Here is a 20,012-nt window from a genome sequence, read left to right as displayed (position 1 = left end):
CGGGTCATCCGTATTACTGGTGATGTATGTGCAACATTTGACACTGAACTGGGTGGCCAGTGTCACACAGTACCCACCAGTAATAGAGGTGACATAATTTAGTACCAGTCTATGTTGCACCAAATCCTTCTTGTACGCTTGTAGCTCCCTTCCAGTATACCTGAAAGTGTCATCATACATCTCGGTGATATTATCTATTAATTTAGCTAGGTCTTGGATATATTTAAAGTTTAATGTTCCCCGAGCGGTCCTGGTGAGATCTAGGGCTACCATAACTTGAAAACCAGCAGTTTCACTAATCAATTTTGTAGCTATGAGTTCCTCACCACGAATCATATTTCTCTTGCCATGGTGTTCATACTGTGTGTGTATGTATGGTGGTGATGTAGTCTTGTGAATACCAACCATTTCTTCATGAGTAATAGTCATGATTTCAGGAACCAGTTTAGCTAAGAAACACAAGCCCTTGGAATAAGCTTTCCTTCCACAAACAAAATACACATCATCAGGGAGAACATAAGGAACAGTATGCCCATTAATTATATCACACAGAGTTTTGATAAAACTACCCATGCCTAGTGTCTCCATTTGCTCCAGACACGTGTCGGCATGGATGACATTCTTACAATTATCTATAGAGACTTTTCCAATGGCTACTTTCTTATGTTTGGTTATACGCCCTAGTTTGTGACTTCCATCAATATTCCTGCCTATTGATCTGATGGGTCAGCTTCCCAATTCGCCAGACGTTTTGCATGAGAGATATTTAGGCACAGCAAAGATCTGTCTATGGAGTATTGTCGAAGCGTCAGACTAGGGGACCTAGTGTTATTGTACCTCCCGTCTATGGGCCTCCCACCCCTCAATTCGAGTACTTCGGATATGTTTAGAGGGAATGGCACTAGTCCTATATTATGCTGCCCTTGCGGCACGTGAGAGCACACCCAACACTCGGTTTGGTTTAGCACCTTAACCACCAGGGAGTGATAATCCTCCAAAGGATGCCCGCCTATATTCAGAGTACTGGGGGACTGGCATCGTTGGATGCATCTCTCTTCAACTAGGGAGTCACAAAACTTGCAGATACAATACTCATCAGACAATAGCCCCTCACACTGCCTCCGAGTTCCTGAGCTAGCAGACCTTTTCATAACCCCCGGACCAATCTTGATAATGGGCTGCTCTGAGTATTCTAATAACTTTTCCTCTGCCTCCATCTCATCCGCATCACTACCAGAACCCTCCTCCGTCCTCCATCCTCCTTTACAAAAATAGAATGTCCTAGAAAGAGTAAAAACAAGGAAAATCCTTGAACAAAAGAAAAACAAAAACCGCCACTCCATCGCTGGAAAGATAGTTCTGGGGCAACGTCTCTGGTTCAGGTGTCTCGACTGCAGGCTTTAGTACTCCCGGAACAGACTCACAAGTGACAGATCTATGTCGTCGGTCTTAGTTTTATCTGGCACTTTCTCCGGATTATGGACTCTCCTGCAGTGGGTGGAATGGACCCAAGTGTCTCTCTCTGCAACCTTCAGTGATGTAGTACTGGTCAGCAGCACTTGGTACGGGCCTTCACAACGGTCTGTTAAACAACCTGAACGTAAGAAATTGCGGATCATAACATAGTCTCCAGGTTCAACATCATGACAGTTAGTTTCTGGCATACCAGGTGACAGCATTTTTAGTTTTTGTTGTTGTTGCTTTAGCTGTCTACTCATTCTTATAAGATATTGTACAGTCACTTCATTATTACACTTCAAGTCGTCTTGTGGACTCACGATCAAATGAGGTTGTCGTCCGAACAGTATCTCAAAGGGGGACAGATTAAGAGGAGGTCTAGGAGTGGTCCGAATGCTATGGAGGACCAATGGCAAAGCCTCAGGCCATGCCAACCCAGTTTCAGCCATTACCTTACCAAGCTTGTTCTTTATAGTACCATTTACTCTCTCCACCTTACCACTGGCTTGTGGTCGGTAAGGGGTGTGAAGTCTGCTACCGATTCCCATGAGTTTACACATATTTTGGAAGATATCACCAGTAAAGTGGGTACCCCTATCACTTTCAATGATTCTAGGGATACCGAACCTACATACAAAGTCTTGTACAATTTTCTTTGCAGTGAACACAGCAGTATTAGTGGCTGCCGGATATGCTTCTACCCAACCGGAAAACACATCAATACAAACTAACACATACTTTAGATTCCTGCATGGTGGTATTCGGATATAGTCAATTTGTATTACCTGAAAAGGTCCGTCTGTAGGAGGGATGTGGGATGGCTCAGTTGGAATAGTTTTCCCCGACATTTTTCCTCAAACAAGTAAGACATGACATTGCCTTCTTACCAGCCTGAGAGGAAAATCCGGGAGCACACCAGTATGCTCTCACCAGTTTGCACATACCTTCATCATCATTATCATCATCATTTATTTATATAGCGCCAACATATTCCGTAGCGCTTTACAATTGGGGACAAACGTAAAACTAATAAACAAACTGGTTAAAAGAGGTGAGTAGGCCCTGCTCGCAAGCTTACAATCTATGGGACAATGGGAGATTGACACATGAGGTTAAGTATACATTTTGCATCATGGCCCAGCCAGACTGCAAAGGTAAGGTGACTCATAAGCTAAATGATCCTGTCACACAACAATGTTGGTCCGGGGGTAGTTGTCTTCTGTGAAATTGTGTAACAGGCTAAAGGTAGTGAGGTTAAGAGGGTGGTTGAGGAATATTATAAGCTTGTCTGAATAGGTAGGTTTTCAGAGAACGCTTGAAAGTTTGTAGACCAGAGGAGAGTCTTATTGTGCGAGGGAGAGAGTTCCATAGAGTGGGTGCAGCCCGAAAAAAGTCCTGTAACCGGGAATGGAAGGATGTAATGAGGGTGGATGAGAGACACAGATCTTTTGCAGAATGAAGTTGCCGAGTTGGGAGATATTTTGAGACAAGAGAGGAGATGTATGTTGGTGCAGCTTTGTTGATGGCCTTGTAGGTTAGTAAAAGTATTTTATATTGGATTCGGTAGAAGACAGGCAGCCAGTGTAGAGACATACAGAGTGATTCAACAGAGGAATAGCTATTTGCAAGGAAAATCAGTCTTGCTGAAGCATGCAAAATAGATTTTAGGGGTTTGAGTCTGTTTTTGGGAAGACCAGTAAGGAGGGAATTGCAATAGTCAATGCGGGAGATGATTAGTGCATGAATTAAGGTTTTAGCAGTGTCTTGTGTGAGATATGTGCGGATTCTGGAAATGTTCTTTAGATGTATGTAACATGATTTAGATATAGAGTCAATGTGGGGAACAAAGGATAGGCGTGAATCAAGGATTACACCTAGGCAGCGAGCTTGTGGGGTGGGATTTATGGTCATGTTATCAACAGAGATAGAAATGTCAGGTATGCTCTTGTTGGCGGGTGGGAATATTATTAACTCTGTTTTAGAAAGATTACGTTTGAGTTGACGAGAGGACATCCAAGATGATATGGCAGAAAGACAGTCAGTTACACGGGACAACACAGATGTCGAGATATCAGGAGAGGATAGATAGATTTGGGTATCATCCGCATAGAGATGATACTGAAAGCCAAAGGAACTTATTAGATTTCCAAGAGAAGCGGTATAGATAGAGAACAGCAGAGGACCTAGCACCGAGCCTTGTGGTACTCCAACTGATAGGGGAAGCGGAGCAGAGGTGGCTCCAGAGAAATTAACAGTGAAAGAGCGATTAGAGAGGTAGGATGAGAACCAGGATAGAACTGTGTCTTGAAGACCTAGGGATTGCAGCGTTTGTATGAGAAGAGAGTGGTCAACGGTGTGAAATGCAGCCGAGAGATCCAGGAGAATTAGGAGAGAGTAATGGCGTTCAGTCTTAGCAGTGATCAGATCATTAACAACCTTGGTCAGCGCAGTCTCTGTGGAGTGTTGAGAACGAAAGCCAGACTGAAGAGGATCCAACAGGTTGTTTGCGGAAAGAAAGCGTGTGAGGTGAGTGTAGGCAAGTCTCTCTAGAAGCTTGGAGGGGCAAGGGAGCTGAGAGATGGGACGGTAATTTGAGAGAGAGTTTGGGTCGGAGTTTTGTTTTTTTAGAATAGGAGTAATCACTGCATGCTTGTATAGTGATGGAAAGATGCCAGTAGAGAGTGAGAGATTACAGATTTGAGTTAGAGGTGAAATGAGCACAGAAGACAGGGATCTACCAATTTGCGAGGGAATAGGATCAAGAGGACAGGAGGTAGAGTAGGAAGATAAGAAGAGCGTAGAAATTTCCTCTTCATTTGTGGGGTCAAATAAAGAGAGGGTGTCAGAGGGAAGTGGGAAGGAATTGAGCTGATGGCTTGTTGAGGAAGAGGATACCATTTCTAGTCTGATCTTATCAATCTTGTCCTTGAAGTATTAAGCAAGATCCTGAGCACTGATAGTAGATGGAGGGTTCGGGGTGGGAGGATTGAGAAGATGATTAAATGTATTGAAAAGGCGTTTGGGGTTAGAAGCCTGAGCATAGATAAGAGATTGAAAGTATGTTTGTTTTGCAGTGTCCAGAGCATTTCGATAGGAGTGGTAGACAGAAGTATATGTGAAGAAGTCATTAGAGCTTCGAGATTTACGCCAGTGACGTTCTGCTTTACGGGACAGTTTTTGAAGATTTCGTGTTGCTTTGGTGTGCCACGGTTGACATCGAAGTCGACGTGTAGTATGTAGTGTCGCTGGAGCCACTTGATCAAAGGCCGTTGCTAAGGTTAGGTGAAAATGAGGTACTGCCATCTCAGGGGATGAGAATGTAGAGATAGGGGAGAGAAGGTGTTGGAGAGAGGTGGAAAATTGTTGAAGATTAATAGAATTAAGATTTCTATGAGTATGAGGAGGCTTGGTTGAGTTAGACAGTAGAGAGGTTAGAGCAGTGGGGGTGAGAGTGTAGCTGATAAGGTGATGATCCGAAAGGGGGAAGGGTGTATTAATAAAATTAGAAACTGAGCATAGTCTAGAGAAAACAAGATCAAGGCAGTGGCCATCCTTATGAGTAGATGATTCAATCCACTGGGAGAGGTCAAGTGAGGATGTTAGAGAGAGTAGTTTGGAAGCAGCTTTGGAAGGTGGGTTATCAATTGGGATGTTGAAGTCACCCATGATGATGGTGGGGATGTCTGAAGATAAGAAGTGAGGGAGCCATGCAGAGAAATCCTCAATAAATTGTTGGTGTGCTCCAGGGGGACGATAGATCACCGCAACACGTAGGGAGAATGGATTAAAAATGCGAATAGCATGTACTTCAAAAGATGTGAACGTGAGTGATGGGACATTTGGTAGAACTGTGTATGTGCACTGTGGGGAGAGAAGTAGTCCAACCCCACCTCCTTGTCTGCCTTCAGGTCTGGAGGTGTGGGTGAGATGGAGGCCACCATGTGAAAGTGCTGCAGGTGAGGCAGTGTCTGATTGCATGAACCATGTTTCTGTTATTGCCAGAAGGTTGAGGTTTTTTGAGAGGAAGAGATCATGAACGGAGGTAAGTTTGTTACAAACAGAGCGTGCATTCCAAAGGGCCCATTTAAAGGACTTAGGAAGAGAGGGGAGACAGGTGATGTGTTTGAGGTTTGCTATAGAACGGTAGTGCTCAGATGTATGTGTTTGTGAGGAGTGTGGGGGACCTGGATTAGGTGATATATCACCATCTAATAGAAGCAGAGTGAGCGAAAGATAGGCAAGGGGATTGTAAGATGTGTGGCCTTTTATTTTCTGGCGACAGGTGGAGGCTGTACTTGTTAGAGATAATGAATAGGATTACAGTTCATGGGTGTTAAATAGAGGTGAGTGGAGTAATGCAGGTGCAATATGAACAAATTTGTGTGTTGGTGGAGGGGTAAAAGATGACACAGTCCTAAAGATCATGCCATGAAATGAGACTAAGAAAAGCAATTTGTGAAACATTGTGATAAAAGGGGTAAAAGCAAAAAGCAAGGGTATTTTAAGAATTACCTCTTTGCAGTCTTCCATATAAATAGACAAGTAGTGCAGAAATAGGCTGTGGCAGATGCGGCTTATTGCTGGGAGGAAAATCAAGTCAAATGTAGTCCAATGTTTGTCCAACTGTGTTGTCTAACTGTGCATTTTCGTCCACTTTGTGAGAAAATCCCACTTAGTGTAGAAATCACACACGTCTAACCCCACATACGTCTCCCCATAGAATGAAGATACCTGAGGACTCTTGACCACATCCCTTTGCCTTCCAGACCGCCTTTTCCTGCAGGGAACACAAATCTTGCATTTCAATTAGTTTCTGCATGTCTAATGTCTGAAAAACCATCATAGTCTCGGTCGATACAGTCATAGGTTGCCCTGCTGCCCATTTAGCAGCTTCGTCTGCCCTGTTGTTGCCCAATGACACTGGGTCTTTTTCGAAGGTATGGGCTTTGCACTTTATGACGGCTACTGTTCTGGGTAACTGTATTGATGTCAGAAGTCCTTTTATGTGTTGTGAGTGTGCCACTGGCGTACCTGCTGCTGTCGTAAAGTTTCTAAGACGCCAAAGGGCCCCAAAATTGTGCACTACCCCGAAGGCGTACCTAGAGTCAGTATATATATTGGCTGATTTACCCTTTGCCAACTCACATGCTCTCCTTAGTGCTACTAGTTCCGCCACCTGGGCTGAGTGAGGTGGACCAAGGGGTTCAGCTTCTACCACATCCTGATCGTCTACAACAGCGTAACCAGTACATAGCTCTCCCGTCTCTGTCTGTCTATGACAACTCCCGTCTGTATAAAATGTAAAATCTACATTTTCTAAGGGGGTGTCACGTATGTCGGGCCTTGCAGTAAAGGTCTGATTCAGGTGTTCCATACAGTCATGCGTGTCAGTCTTCTTGCCTAACTCATCAGCAACCAGGGTCTCCTCACCTCCCACCCTTTGTGTCTCTAGAGACACATATGGAAGGTATGTAGCTGGATTTAAGGTGCTACATCGTTTGATGGTGATGTTTGAGGGTGCTATCAGGGCTAGTTCCCACTTTGTGAATCTAGCTGAAGAAACATGTCTGGTTTGGGCTGAATTTAACAGAGCTGATACAGCATGGGGTGTATAGACAGTTGAATTATGTCCTAATACTACGTCCTCGCTCTTACTTACCAGAAGAGCAGTTGCTGCTACACTTCTGAGACATGTTGGGAGTGATCTTGCCACAGTGTCCAATTGTGCACTGTAGTATGCTACCGGTCTGCTAGCATCACCATGTTTCTGTGTGAGGACACCTGCTGCACAACCATCAGCTTCCATACAGTATAGCTCAAAAGGCTTTTCATAATCAGGTATTCCCAATGCAGGTGCTCTAGTCAGACTATCTTTAAGATTAAAGAACGCTTGCTCTGACTCTTCTGTGTGTACAACACGTTCTGGTTTTGACGAAGAGACTAGCTCCTGCAATGGTAATGCCAGAATAGAAAAACCTGTGATCAAGCATCTACAGTATCCACACATCCCCAGGAAAGTACGAATCTGCTTCTGGCTCTGCGGCAGAGTCATGTGTTGTACGGCCTCAATCCTGTCGGTTGTCAGGTGTCTTAGCCCCTTAGTGAGGCAGTGTCCTAAGTATTTGACCTTAGTCTGACATGGCTGTAATTTGTCCTTTGCCACCTTGTGCACTGTTTGTGAAAGATGAAGCAACAACAATTTAGTATCATGTAAACATGACATAAAAGAATCAGAGCACAGCAACAAATCGTCCACATATTGAATTAGAACAGACCCATTGTGGGGTTGAAAGGATTGCAAACAGTCATGTAAGGCTTGGGAGAAAATACTGGGGCTGTCAATGAACCCCTGGGGTAGTCTGGTCCATGTGTATTGCACTCCCCGGTATGAGAATGCAAAAAGGTATTGGCAGTCAGGGTGAAGAGGGACTGAGAAGAAAGCAGAACATAGGTCAATGACAGTAAAGTGACTAGCAGACGGTGGAATCTGCATGAGGATGACAGCTGGATTCGGCACTACGGGGAATTGGCTCTCAACAACTTTATTAATTCCCCTTAAGTCCTGGACTAATCTATAGCCCCTCCCCCCACTCTTCTTCACAGGGAAAATGGGACTATTTGCTGTACTGGATGTATAAATTGAAATCCCTTGTTGTAACAGCCTTTCAATAACAGGATTTACCCCTAGTTCCACCTCCAGTTTTAATGGATACTGTTGGATTTTTTGGAGCTATCCTACCACTTTTTAGATTGACCATGACAGGGGCTACGTTTGCCATCAGTCCAGTGTCCTGTCCATCTTTGGTCCATAGTGAACCTGGTATTTCCAGCAACATCCCCTTTACTTGAGATGGACTGTGTTCTATAACAGCAGAGTGTAACATTAACCTTTGAGGGGTGTCCAATAAGTCCTGTACCTCATGAGCGACCTTCTCGGGTATATCTAGGAACACACCATCTGAAGTACAGTATATGACACATCCCATTTTACATAACAAGTCTCTCCCTAGCAAGTTAGTAGGAGCCGCCGCAGCCGAGAGAAACGAATGCTTGGTATGCAGGGGCCCGATAGTAACTTCAGCAGGTTTAGTTAGAGAATAATGTAACACTCTTCCCGTTACCCCCATAGCTGGAATAGTTTTACTCGTCACCTGTAGATTAAAAGGAGAGGTTATCACAGATCTGGCCGCCCCTGTATCTACAAGAAAAGTTTGTTTTCTACCAGCTATGTCAACTATCATTGTTGGTTCTTCTCTCTGACTCTCAGTTAACCTCACTGGCTGTAGACTACAGGTATGACCTGACCCCTAGCGCTGACTATTGCTTTCCCACGCAGCATTTGCTGCTGTAACTTGTGCGGGCAGATGTGAGTCTTCTAGTCTATGTGAATCCCTCCTTGGAGGATATCTATGTGACCCTTCATTAGGATTATACCTTCCCTTTGTACAATCGTTTCTCATATGCCCTTCTTCTTTGCAATTATAACATCTCAACATTCTGCGTTTCCGGTTATGTGGGTTATATGCTGGTGGTCGTGTATGCATTCCCTCTAATGCCTGTATACTCACCGTCATCAACTTGTCACTCTTTTCTTCCCTTTTTCTAAATTTGTCGTGTTCCACAGCAATCTCTCTAAGAGAATCTACTGTGCTGCCCCTCCAACCAGGGGTTGAGGTTTGTACTCTCGTCCTTAAATTTTCTCTGAGGCCATCCATTAACACTCCTACAGCTACCTCTCTGTGATGTGGGTTTTCACCTATGTTGGAAATCCCAGTGAACCGTGTTATGGATGCAAGAGCTCTGCCAAAATAGTCCGCTGCAGTTTCACTATCTTTTTGTTTTATGGTGAAAATCTTACTCCAATTTACTACTACTGGAAAATAGATGGCTAAGTGTTTTCCAATTTGTTCTATATTTTCTTGGTTAATCTCGTCAGTCAAGGTGTCATCTTCGTCCAACAAACAATCTCTAATAAATTTTTGCATGTCAATATGGGGAGGAAGACACGCCCTCAACACTACACGTCAATCCTTATTGGTTGGTTCGTGTGCATTTCCTAAGTCTTTAACAAATTTCTGACATTTTGCCAACTCTTTTCTAGGATCTGGGAATTCAGTCATAATGGAACGTAACTCTGATCTAGTCCAAGGACAATGCATTGTAACATTTCTTAAAGGAACTACACCATCCTTATCCGGTTTCCCATTGGGAACTGATATTGTGCGGACTGGGTACGCACCCACTGGTTCACTGGTTTCAAAAGTCACTACCGGATCTGCTGTTTCAAGATTTAGAACGCTATCACTCCTAGTGATCACACTACTCTCACCTATCTCAGCCATTGCTCCTTTCCCATACTTACGCTGAACCTCTAGCATATTAACAGCATGAGCAATGGCTGAAATCACAGTGGGTTCATCTTCATCTTCTGATACATTTGTTTTGAACTGACTTAAAACAGGATATAACTTAGCAATTTTCCTTTTTTCAGTTTTAATAACGGCTGTACTTACCCCTCCCGCCACATAAGGTGGCGGGGGCGCGCTTGCGCTGAGTTCGCCACGCTTCTCAACGGCTACTTCTGCCCTGCGCGCGCTTTTCGCCACGCCTACTTCCGCGGTGCATTCGCTGCTCTGCCACGTGTTACCTTCCATTTGCCACAATTTTAAACAATCATTATGTCTATTTCTCACTTTCGTTGACTTAATCAACCATACTTTATCTTTTACAGTATTTAGTACCTCTGCATTAAAACTCCCTATTGTTGGGAAAGGCCTATCACAATCTTTGGTCATCTTGACCCACGTGTGGCAATACGCAGTTGCGTATGCACCATATTTCTTACACATGAGAAATCTCGCTGAACCAATAGGCCCTTTACTTAGGCAGTACCTTGGCCTTCTCTAGCGTTTGCTTAGCACCCATATTGAACAATAGGGTCCCAGAAATATCACAATATCCTGCCACAATATAGGGTTCCAGAAATAACACAATATTCTGCCACTAATTTTCAACACTACCGCTAGAGATATTTTACCGGCCTGTGGACGTATTTGCTACAAGCCGCATCTACTCGCTTCCTCTCGTATTAAACAAGGACCCCTAATACAGAAATATCAATGCGGACTAAAGGGTTATCAGCTCCCTGATCACCCCTGACTCTCCAACAAAATCTGTTGAGTTTATTACGCTTGGCAGCATCCGGTAAAGTCAATTACCAGCCTTACCAACGTAATTCCTCCCCATTACTCCCAAGTCACACTCACGGCTTTCCTTGCCGTATGGTGCAATCGCAACGCTTAAAGCTAATCTGTAAGCGATACGATTACCCTTGGGTGCACGTCGCGAAAACTTATTCATTTTCCGCCCCCAGTATACCTGCCTTGTATACCGTACACCAGTTGGGCACCTGCCTCGTCAAACAGCAACTGACACTCTATTTTACAATAGATAAAACCTTAGTGTATTTAAAGTCAACAAATCACATGACATACACCTTTTCTGCGCAGAAAATAAAAGAATTCCCAACAATAGTAATAATGTCCCAGAGGTTTTCACAAGTGATTTATACTATGCATGTATAACTATCAAAACGATTGTTTAACCACATGGCAAATCTACCGGAAGTTCGCGTACGCACAGCCGGAAATACACATACGCTATGCAATGCAATACAGTTAAAACGCACAATAACAGTAAAAAGAAACAGTTTTCTCTTTTGTCCCTAGGTTCTAGTTAGCATGCCCTAGACAATGCAAAACGGACATTCGGTTTCACAACACAGAGGAAAATTCAGGTTTTGAACACATTGCGTTCTTACCCGTTTATGACGCGTCTCCACCCTTTGTTGCGGAACCGAAATCCGTTGGTCTTGCTTATCATCGGCATTGAAACCTCCAAAGCGGACAAGCCTCCAAATTGTTAAGTGCGTATTGTCGCTAACCAATAACGATTGTCGAACCTCGATTTGTGTTTCCAAAGCACAAAGATTTATTCTCAAAAAGTAGCAGAATATTGCAAGCGAAATAATAATAAGTACAGCCGTTACTTATCGCAGGCGCTCTGGATCTAGTGTGCAGTCATTCAATCCTGAAGTCTGGGGACAAGATGTCTGAACACTAGATGTGAAGCTGCTGCTTATATGTACACAGAAATACAGTAATACAATGAGGATGGTATAGCTTGCTTCTATTGGTCCAGGTTTCAGGAAGGTCCAAGGGGTTGTCAATCATTGGCTAGTTCATCCTAAGGAATCCAAAGGAGGGGGTCATCTCTCCAGGGGGTATGCTCTGCTCTTCCCGCCAAGATTCCTTAGTCTTAAGTAGTTCATAATTCCCTATCATTCATAACTTGTGTATGCACTCTGCGATTCCTTCGCAGAGTGAACTAAACAGTAGCAAATGTTAAGAGGTTTATTATGATACCACACATGATATGATTCCTTCAACCTGTTCCATATATTTCACTAATGTGCATATAACTTATATTATAACACATAAATACTACTATATTTCGACATAACTGACTATGTGTTGCAACTACCATTAATGTGTACTATTTTACAAGTATGCGTGTTTGTGCGAATGTATGGTAAAAGACCAAATACTGTTGCTGCCATGTGTAGTAGCTGCGTACGCCCTTCCACGCCGTAGCATGCCCTTGTACGCCGTAGCGTACCGTACGCATCTTTTCAGAGAAAGACAACCAAGTTTGCTCGATTTTAATTGAAATGACTTTATCCAGTTTGCTGATAATACATTTTTATGTATTTCTGCTTAAATGTAGCCCTGTAACAAATATTCTCTGTACAGTGCTGCAGAATTAGTGGCTCTACATAAATAAATGATGATGATGATGATGATGCTACCTATGGCAGTCTTTAGCCACTGTCAGCTAAATCTAGAGTCTGGTACCAGTTACTTATCTACAGTATTTTAACGATACAAGGAATGATTGTCCTCACTAATGCTACTCATTGTTGTACTGATATATAATGAGTTGATGTATAATTATCAGTTCATAGATTAGCTCATCTAGGAGGTAACGAGGGGACCTTAGTGAACTTCAGGATCTTATATATATATTCTTCACTTTGGCAAGATGCCTAACTCTTGGAGAGACCAGAGTCCTTAACATCTGCAGGAGGAGCAGACACCACTCTATCGAAGGGTGGACTTACAGTAATTATACTAACTCTGGCAAGAAGCCTAGACAATTTTCATTCATCACAAAAGTAGGGCTGCAATTCGTCTTCATGTCAGCAAAACGTCCAGAACAGGCAATGCCATGTCTGACCTACTCTGATTGTATCAGGACATTTACACCTTTACTTATGGCTATTTAATGGTAGATGTGTGCATTTTTCACCTTGAAAGAGTAGGCTCATGTCATCAACATGGAAAAGGGAAGAAAACAAAAAGTAACATCAGTGCGAATGGAGCCAAAATATGCTTTGTTGAAGATCATGTACTAGATTAAGTTCAAATATACATGTTTTGCAGGGAAAAATACAGTATACCAATAATTTTTTCTCCCAAAACCTGTAAACTAAGAATTAATCACATTTGAAAATTTAAATTCAGGTATTTGTAGCATTTAACAGATATCTATTTGTTAGTCGTTTATCTAGACATATAGATAGGGAGCTAGACGTCTAGTAGGAAAGCACCTAAATCTACCAATTGTAAAATATTTTTTTGTTTCAGTGTTGCCAGATTTGATTCCATAATTGATTAAACGCACTTTCTCCCAGAGCATCATTAAAATTGGCCCACGCACATGACATTGTGGGGAGTCGATTTGATTAAAGTATATGTGCTGTGGTCACACTGTCTCCTGAGAGTGCTCAGAACCAGATCCGAGTAGAGAATTCTGCAGTAGGTAAGACAGTGGTATGGAGTACCAGCAATTAATTTTTTTTAAAGGTATAGAGTACCAGGCCACCACCTTACTTGTAATAAATACTGGGTTTAAACAGCAATAAAACACAGAAGTTCAAATGTATAATGGGCCTTGTTAGACTGCTGACCAAGATAATTGTGTCCTAGTACTAATAATTTTTGGCTAACCTACTAGTGAGCATAGTAACACATGCATATATCAGAACCTATATTGTCTGATGAAAGAAGAGAAATATCACATATATGATGTATATATATTATTATATATTATTATTATTATTATTATTATTATTATTATTATTATTTTATTCAAAATTCATAAGTTTTAGCATAAATATTAACTATGTAAAATCCAAGACTTTACTTAAGTATCACAGGATAAATTCATATTTTGTACAAATTTATAGGGCCTGATGTCGAGTTGGACACATTTGCATCCAAAATATTGTCTGCGACTCAAGCATAGCATGTTTAGTACGTCAGCTGCATGAAGATTTAAGTGTATCATGATGCTGCGGCATAGTCGATACTATGTGTGAAGAAAAGAATTTTCAAAATAAAAAAACTAGTGTGAACCTACTTCCTATTCCTCAATGTGATACTAGCTTGGACTGGTTGTCACTATTGTGGGGATAATTAGCAAAATCTTTGCATCAGGGGTTGAACACCGGCAAAATGTACGCCTTCTATCAGATGTATTCTGGGCTCTTCAACTCTGATGATCTTGCAAATATGTGAACATGCCCTTACTATACTAGGCAGGTGCATACACACCTTCCTTACCTCATCCCACCCCTCTAAATGTAGGAGGTCGCAAGTGTAAGTTATCGCCAAATCTGCATATGGACATATGCAAATGCATTTTTTGTTGCATGTAATTCCTTCTCTGCATCACGCCCAAAGTGTCTATAATTGTATTTGAATATGTAGGCTTGTTTATTTCTTTTGAACTCATCACGTTGTGAGTAATGTCAACTCTTGAATGCTGTCTGACTTTGTATATTTCATTCGCACCCTCCCACACATGACAATTTAAAACATATAATATTATAGGATCGAGCAACTATATAATGTATATAAATGCATGTCAAAAGAACCCTTTCATATTTCAGAGATATAACAATCCTGATTTTACAGGCATATCTTGATTTTGCATAGGCAAGGGCAGACACCCACCAGATGTAGATATCAGAATATGGATGGCCCACATTCCTTAGTTACACTTGAATAGCACATGCTGATTATCAGGCAGATAAGTGGTTAACACTTCTGCCTTACAGCACTGGGGTCATGAGTTCAATTCCCGACAATGGCCTTATCTGTGAGGAGTTTGTATGTTCTCCCCATGTTTGCGTGGATTTCCTCCCACACTCCAAAAAAAGAAACATACTGGTAGGTTAATTGGCTGCTAACAAATTGACCCTAGTCTGTGTGTGTGTGTGTGTGTGTGTGTGTGTGTGTGTGTGTATGTTAGGGAATTTAGACTGTAAGCCCCAATGGGGACTGCATAAGTTCTCTGTACAGCGCTGTGGAATTAGTGGCGTTATATAAATAAATGGTGATGATGATGAATTTACCATTTACATATTGTTGTGTTTAGACCTTAATGAGCCAAGAAAAATTTCACAGGTCTTCATCATCTTTATCATCAGCAGCTATTTATGTAACGCTGAACAGAGAACTCATACGCATCAGTCCCTGCCCCATTGACGTTTACAGTCTAAATTCCCTAACATACACACACACCGGCCCTAGTTTGCTCTTTTATCCACATTGTACCCCTCATGGCACTATGATTAATTACACATTCCTTCACAGTATTTTTCTTTATTATAAATACTTTAGATGTAAAGGCATCAATACTGGTTTTCTTTGCTTTGCTTTTCTTTGCTTCAGTGCCACTGACACTGGCATTGCTTCTTTTCTTGTACAATATACTTAGCGATGTTGGGCTGCCTGAGCACATTTTCCCTTTATTTGCTAGTGCTAGATTTAGCCTTATCACTTGATGGTAAATTTTTATCCTCAGCTGACCACTTGTTCATCAGCACTCTGAGGGTGACAATCACATTCCAGTACCACTGTCTCATCAAGAAATTGCTGCAAATAATGCTACTAGGACCGGACAAAGTGTGTAAAGATGTGACATACAGTTCACAATGTCATATTTTCAGAAAGGGCATGATAGAAAAAATAATGGTTTTGTGGCAATCAGTGCAATGTTTTGTCTGTATACTTGCACACTTAGATTACTAATGGCATAAATGATAAGTAGAGGAAAAGTTTGTTTTTTTGCTGCAGTTAATGCATTGTAAAAATGTATTAAATGCTGCAATTATGTATAAACATTTTTATTGGCACCATGGGTTCGATTCTGACCAGGGCACTATCTGTGTGGAGTGTATGTTCATTCTGTGTTTGCAGTAGTTTCCTATGGGTGTTCCAGTTTCCTCCAACAGCCTAAAAACACACTATGGGATTTATTGATATCAGATGAAATTAATCCTTGTGTGAGTGTGTTTGTTTGGTAGAGGATATAGATTGTTAGGTGCATTGGGGCAGGGACTGATGTGAATCGTTAAATATTCTCTCTATAAAGCACTGCATAATAGGTAGGTACTATATAAATAAGGGTTAATTAAGTAGGGGGATGCGAAGATATGGGTAATTTGTATAAAAGTAACAAAACCCTACAAAACCCAAATCTACTGGGGCTTTTAGGGTTATAGTGAACTCCAATAAATTGTTACTATGCAAAGTAAGGGCTTAAAATAAAAAATAGGCAAATCATACAATGTTGTAATACACATAGAACAGAAGAGAAAATTAAAATACTAAGAGGAATACTTATAAACCACAGCTTATGTTACAAGCTACAATCACAAATAGTAGCACTCACAGATGTTTTTCTCTAGAACAATCCAGGAAGATTGAGTGCCAGAGGGGTTGAAAATGTCCTTTATAAAAATATAAGCATTTGACATTTGTCTGTTCCTTGCTGTCTGGCTTCTTTCCATTCCATGCACTGTGCTTGGCGTGTTTCTTTAGGGGCGTAAATAAATCAAATAATTTACGAATATCCTGGACTGATTTGCAAATACCTGAATTTAAGAATCTGACAAATCAATTCATTCATCTTTATTGAACACTTCTCATAATTTCTTTACAGTGAATAAGAGAACACTGCCTAGTATGTAACAATACATATGCATTTTCTTCTGCATTTGTGGTAGTGGTGACAGAGTTTAGCTTAGATGCTTAACAACTAATATTATTGTTTGTATGCCTTCAACAACAGCCATAAAAAAATAGCTATTGTGTATATCATATTAGAACATACCTAGGGAATACAGAAATTAATCAACTTGCATGAAACATGTACTATTGCCAGGGCCAGATTAACCCGAGGTCTAACTGGGCTATAGCCCAGGGGCCTCGGGCATCCAGGGGGCCCTTCAAAGTCCGCAGCAGCATTATTGATCGGTCCGGGGGCGGGGGCGCCCCCAGCCCGATCACTGCTGCTGAGCACTGTCAGTCCAGTCCTCCGTCCCCGGCGCTCAGTACTCTGCTTACTGAGGAGATCTCGCGAGTGAACTCTCGCGAGATCTCCTCAGTAAGGAGCTTACAGCGCGCCGGGGACGGAGGACTGGACTGACAGGTAAGCGCTTTGGGGGGGGCCCTCACGGGGGACGGGGGCGGCGGGCGGCTCACAATGGGGGCCTCACGGGGGAATGGAGGCGCCCTTAGCCCAGGGGCCTCCATTCCCTTAATCGGGCCCTGACTATTGCATACATAAATGACAGGGTAACTATTATGTATGTCTCAAGTCTGTAATTGTAGTGACATGCAAGAACAATTTAAAGAAAAATATTTTCCTATGTATATTACACATTGATACATTTGTTTAAAGGAGCTGAGATAAATAGTTTGAAGCTTGTTGTCTGATAGAGCCAGAAAGGATTTAGAAATGGTAAGTTAAATTGTCCTGCCACACAAATACTTTCCAAAGTCACTACTCTACTTCCTTGCCATGTGTTGTTTAATTTGCAAGTTGATGCTGATAATTAACATTCTGTTTTTATATAATCATTGTTTCATTTTAGATTTGCTTTGCTAATGTCATTAGAAGCCAAACCGGTTCAACATCAGTCTGTTCGTCTCTATGCGTCTCTTTATTGCTGCAAGATTCCAGCCATTGAGCTTTGTCCGATGGAAAATAATTGGTTATTATATATGCTTATGTTAAGGTTCTTTACTTTTATCTCTTAATAAGTCTATGTAGATCCCCAATTTATACAATGCCAATCATGGTAATGTAGCACACGCACGCATGTCATGGTATGCCACATATATTTATATGGGTCTAGGGCAGCACACACACAGAAAAAAATACAGCCCAAAAAAGAGTCATAGTGTAGTACTAAATTTCTAGTTATATTCACTTCAATTTTACATTTTTGATAGGTATTAATAATCTAACACTTATCTTATTTTAGTAAAAGCAAAACATATTTTGCTGCCCTAGAACAGATGAGCAGATGGACCCCAATACCTTAGTGAACACAACTTCTATACCTGCAATATTTCCACTCTTGTTTACCAAATCTTTTTGTTTCATTATATTGTTAAATTATCCACCAGCAATGGAGCTACCGTCAGTGCAGGTAGTGAGGCAGATGTTGAGGACAAAGAGGAGAGGGCCAATGCTAGGTCACCCTCTGGAGAAACCCTGCTGTTTGAGTATGTGCTATCCTGGTGTATGCACAGTGAAGCTCAGTCAGGACCCATGCATGCTCAGTAGAGGCCTCAGAGCAGAACGGTGTCTGGGAGGGTGGACACACCAAATTTTGCTATGGGGCCTGGTGAAGCCATGTTCTATCCCTGCCAGCCACCCTTTCCTCATGCTAGGTACAGTTAGTAGATGGACTATAAGGGGATATATAATGCATGGTTGCTTCATAGTGTTATTAGAAGCTTTGTTTGGGATTTAGTACGTTGGAATCAGTCAATCATGTTAAGTGAAATAAACCATGGGTATCAACTTGTAGTGCCAGCTAGATGTGGTTTTATGAAGGAGAGCCAGGAACAGAGATATGTTGAATAGATTGCTATGGGCAGGGCTTCAACATTGATGTAACAAAGGAACACTTTTTGAGAGCTAATAATACTGGCAATTAAAGGATTGCAGAGCTTGAGTTGTAAGCCACAAGATTATAAGCATGCTATAAGGTAACTAAAGAGCACTAACCGTACTACAGCTTCTTTGGCTTTCCCAGTAGTTGATCTGTATTTCTTGAGGTGCTGTATAACTTTCAAACAACTTATCATCTAGGCAACTTTGACATGGTGACTCCTCTTGTGTAGCTGTAAGATGCATCACAGTGGATCCAGGTGTGTATTTCAAGTGCTTATTCTGATGTTTATCCTTACTGACCACTGGCTTCTTTATCCATCGTCTCACCTAGACACAAATTTGAAACATTAGATATAAAGCTTTACAATGTTTTTTTTTTTGTTCAGATCTTGCCTCATCTGCAGAGGTCCAAGCAGAAGACCTCAATGCAAGTGAGTAGAAGGAGAGCTGCCAATGGCGAGACATTCCCCAGTATACCACAATGTCATGACTGGGGGTGTATAAGCCCTTCTCCCACCCCTCAAGGATAATATATGTAATGGCTTGAATCATATCAAGTCTGACCCTTCTTGTCTAGGAATTGATATGTTTATCTCTGTGAAAGTGGTTAGTACCATGCGCTATATGCTGAATGCAAGTATTACGATATAGTAAAATATGTATTCTAATTTTTAATCTTAAAAAGTTTGCTTTTAGTATACATTGCAGTAAAAGGGACTGTTTATTTTATAAGTAAACAGAGTGTCCTGGTGTTCACAAATAAGTAAGACATTGTAGTCTCCCCTTTACTGCAAAATAGGAAACATACTTTGCTACCTATTGCTTTTTTCTTTAGATATTTTTGCTGATTTGAAAACCATGGATTTGTTATAGTATATTCAATTCCCTGGGTGTTGTCTTTCAGTCAATCAATTCACTTAGTTCCAACCAGACTAATATACAAAGTCACATTATATAAGCACATTACTACTTCTGCCGATGTCTAAAGCTTAACCTGTAATAGGCATATGTAATACCATTTGTGCTGTAACCCAACACATAACCAATCATCAGTTGTATATTGCAGTAAAAAAGACAGAATCTAATTGGCGGCTGTGGGTTACAGCTCACTCCTGTCCTTTAAATAAGGCCCTTGGTGATTTTGAAATGAATACTAAAGAATTTTCCTCAGCACAAGGGTTAAAATCTACTGAGTAGAAAGAATCTGAACATTGGTAATAGGAAGATCATATGTTGAACTTCTGGGCTTGTTCTTTCTTTGCAAATGTTCTTTGCTGAAAGTTATATCCTGAATGATAACATCCAGATGCACAGCTGTCAACAGCGTGTCAAACCTAGTCCATTGTACTTTACAGACACCGCTGAGCTCTTCAATGTTTTATGCTGAGTTCTGAGATATGTGTTACAGAATAAAGTTATTATGCATGATTTACACCACACTTCAGTTTTCATAAAAACAAAAAATATGTTGCTGTGGTTTTCATGTTATAGCTTTAATTATTTTCCCCAGACAACGGGGC

Source organism: Mixophyes fleayi, chromosome 3, assembly GCF_038048845.1.
Source record: "Mixophyes fleayi isolate aMixFle1 chromosome 3, aMixFle1.hap1, whole genome shotgun sequence".
NCBI classification, from domain to species: domain Eukaryota; kingdom Metazoa; phylum Chordata; class Amphibia; order Anura; family Limnodynastidae; genus Mixophyes; species Mixophyes fleayi.
Note: the sequence above shows the minus strand (reverse complement) of the source record.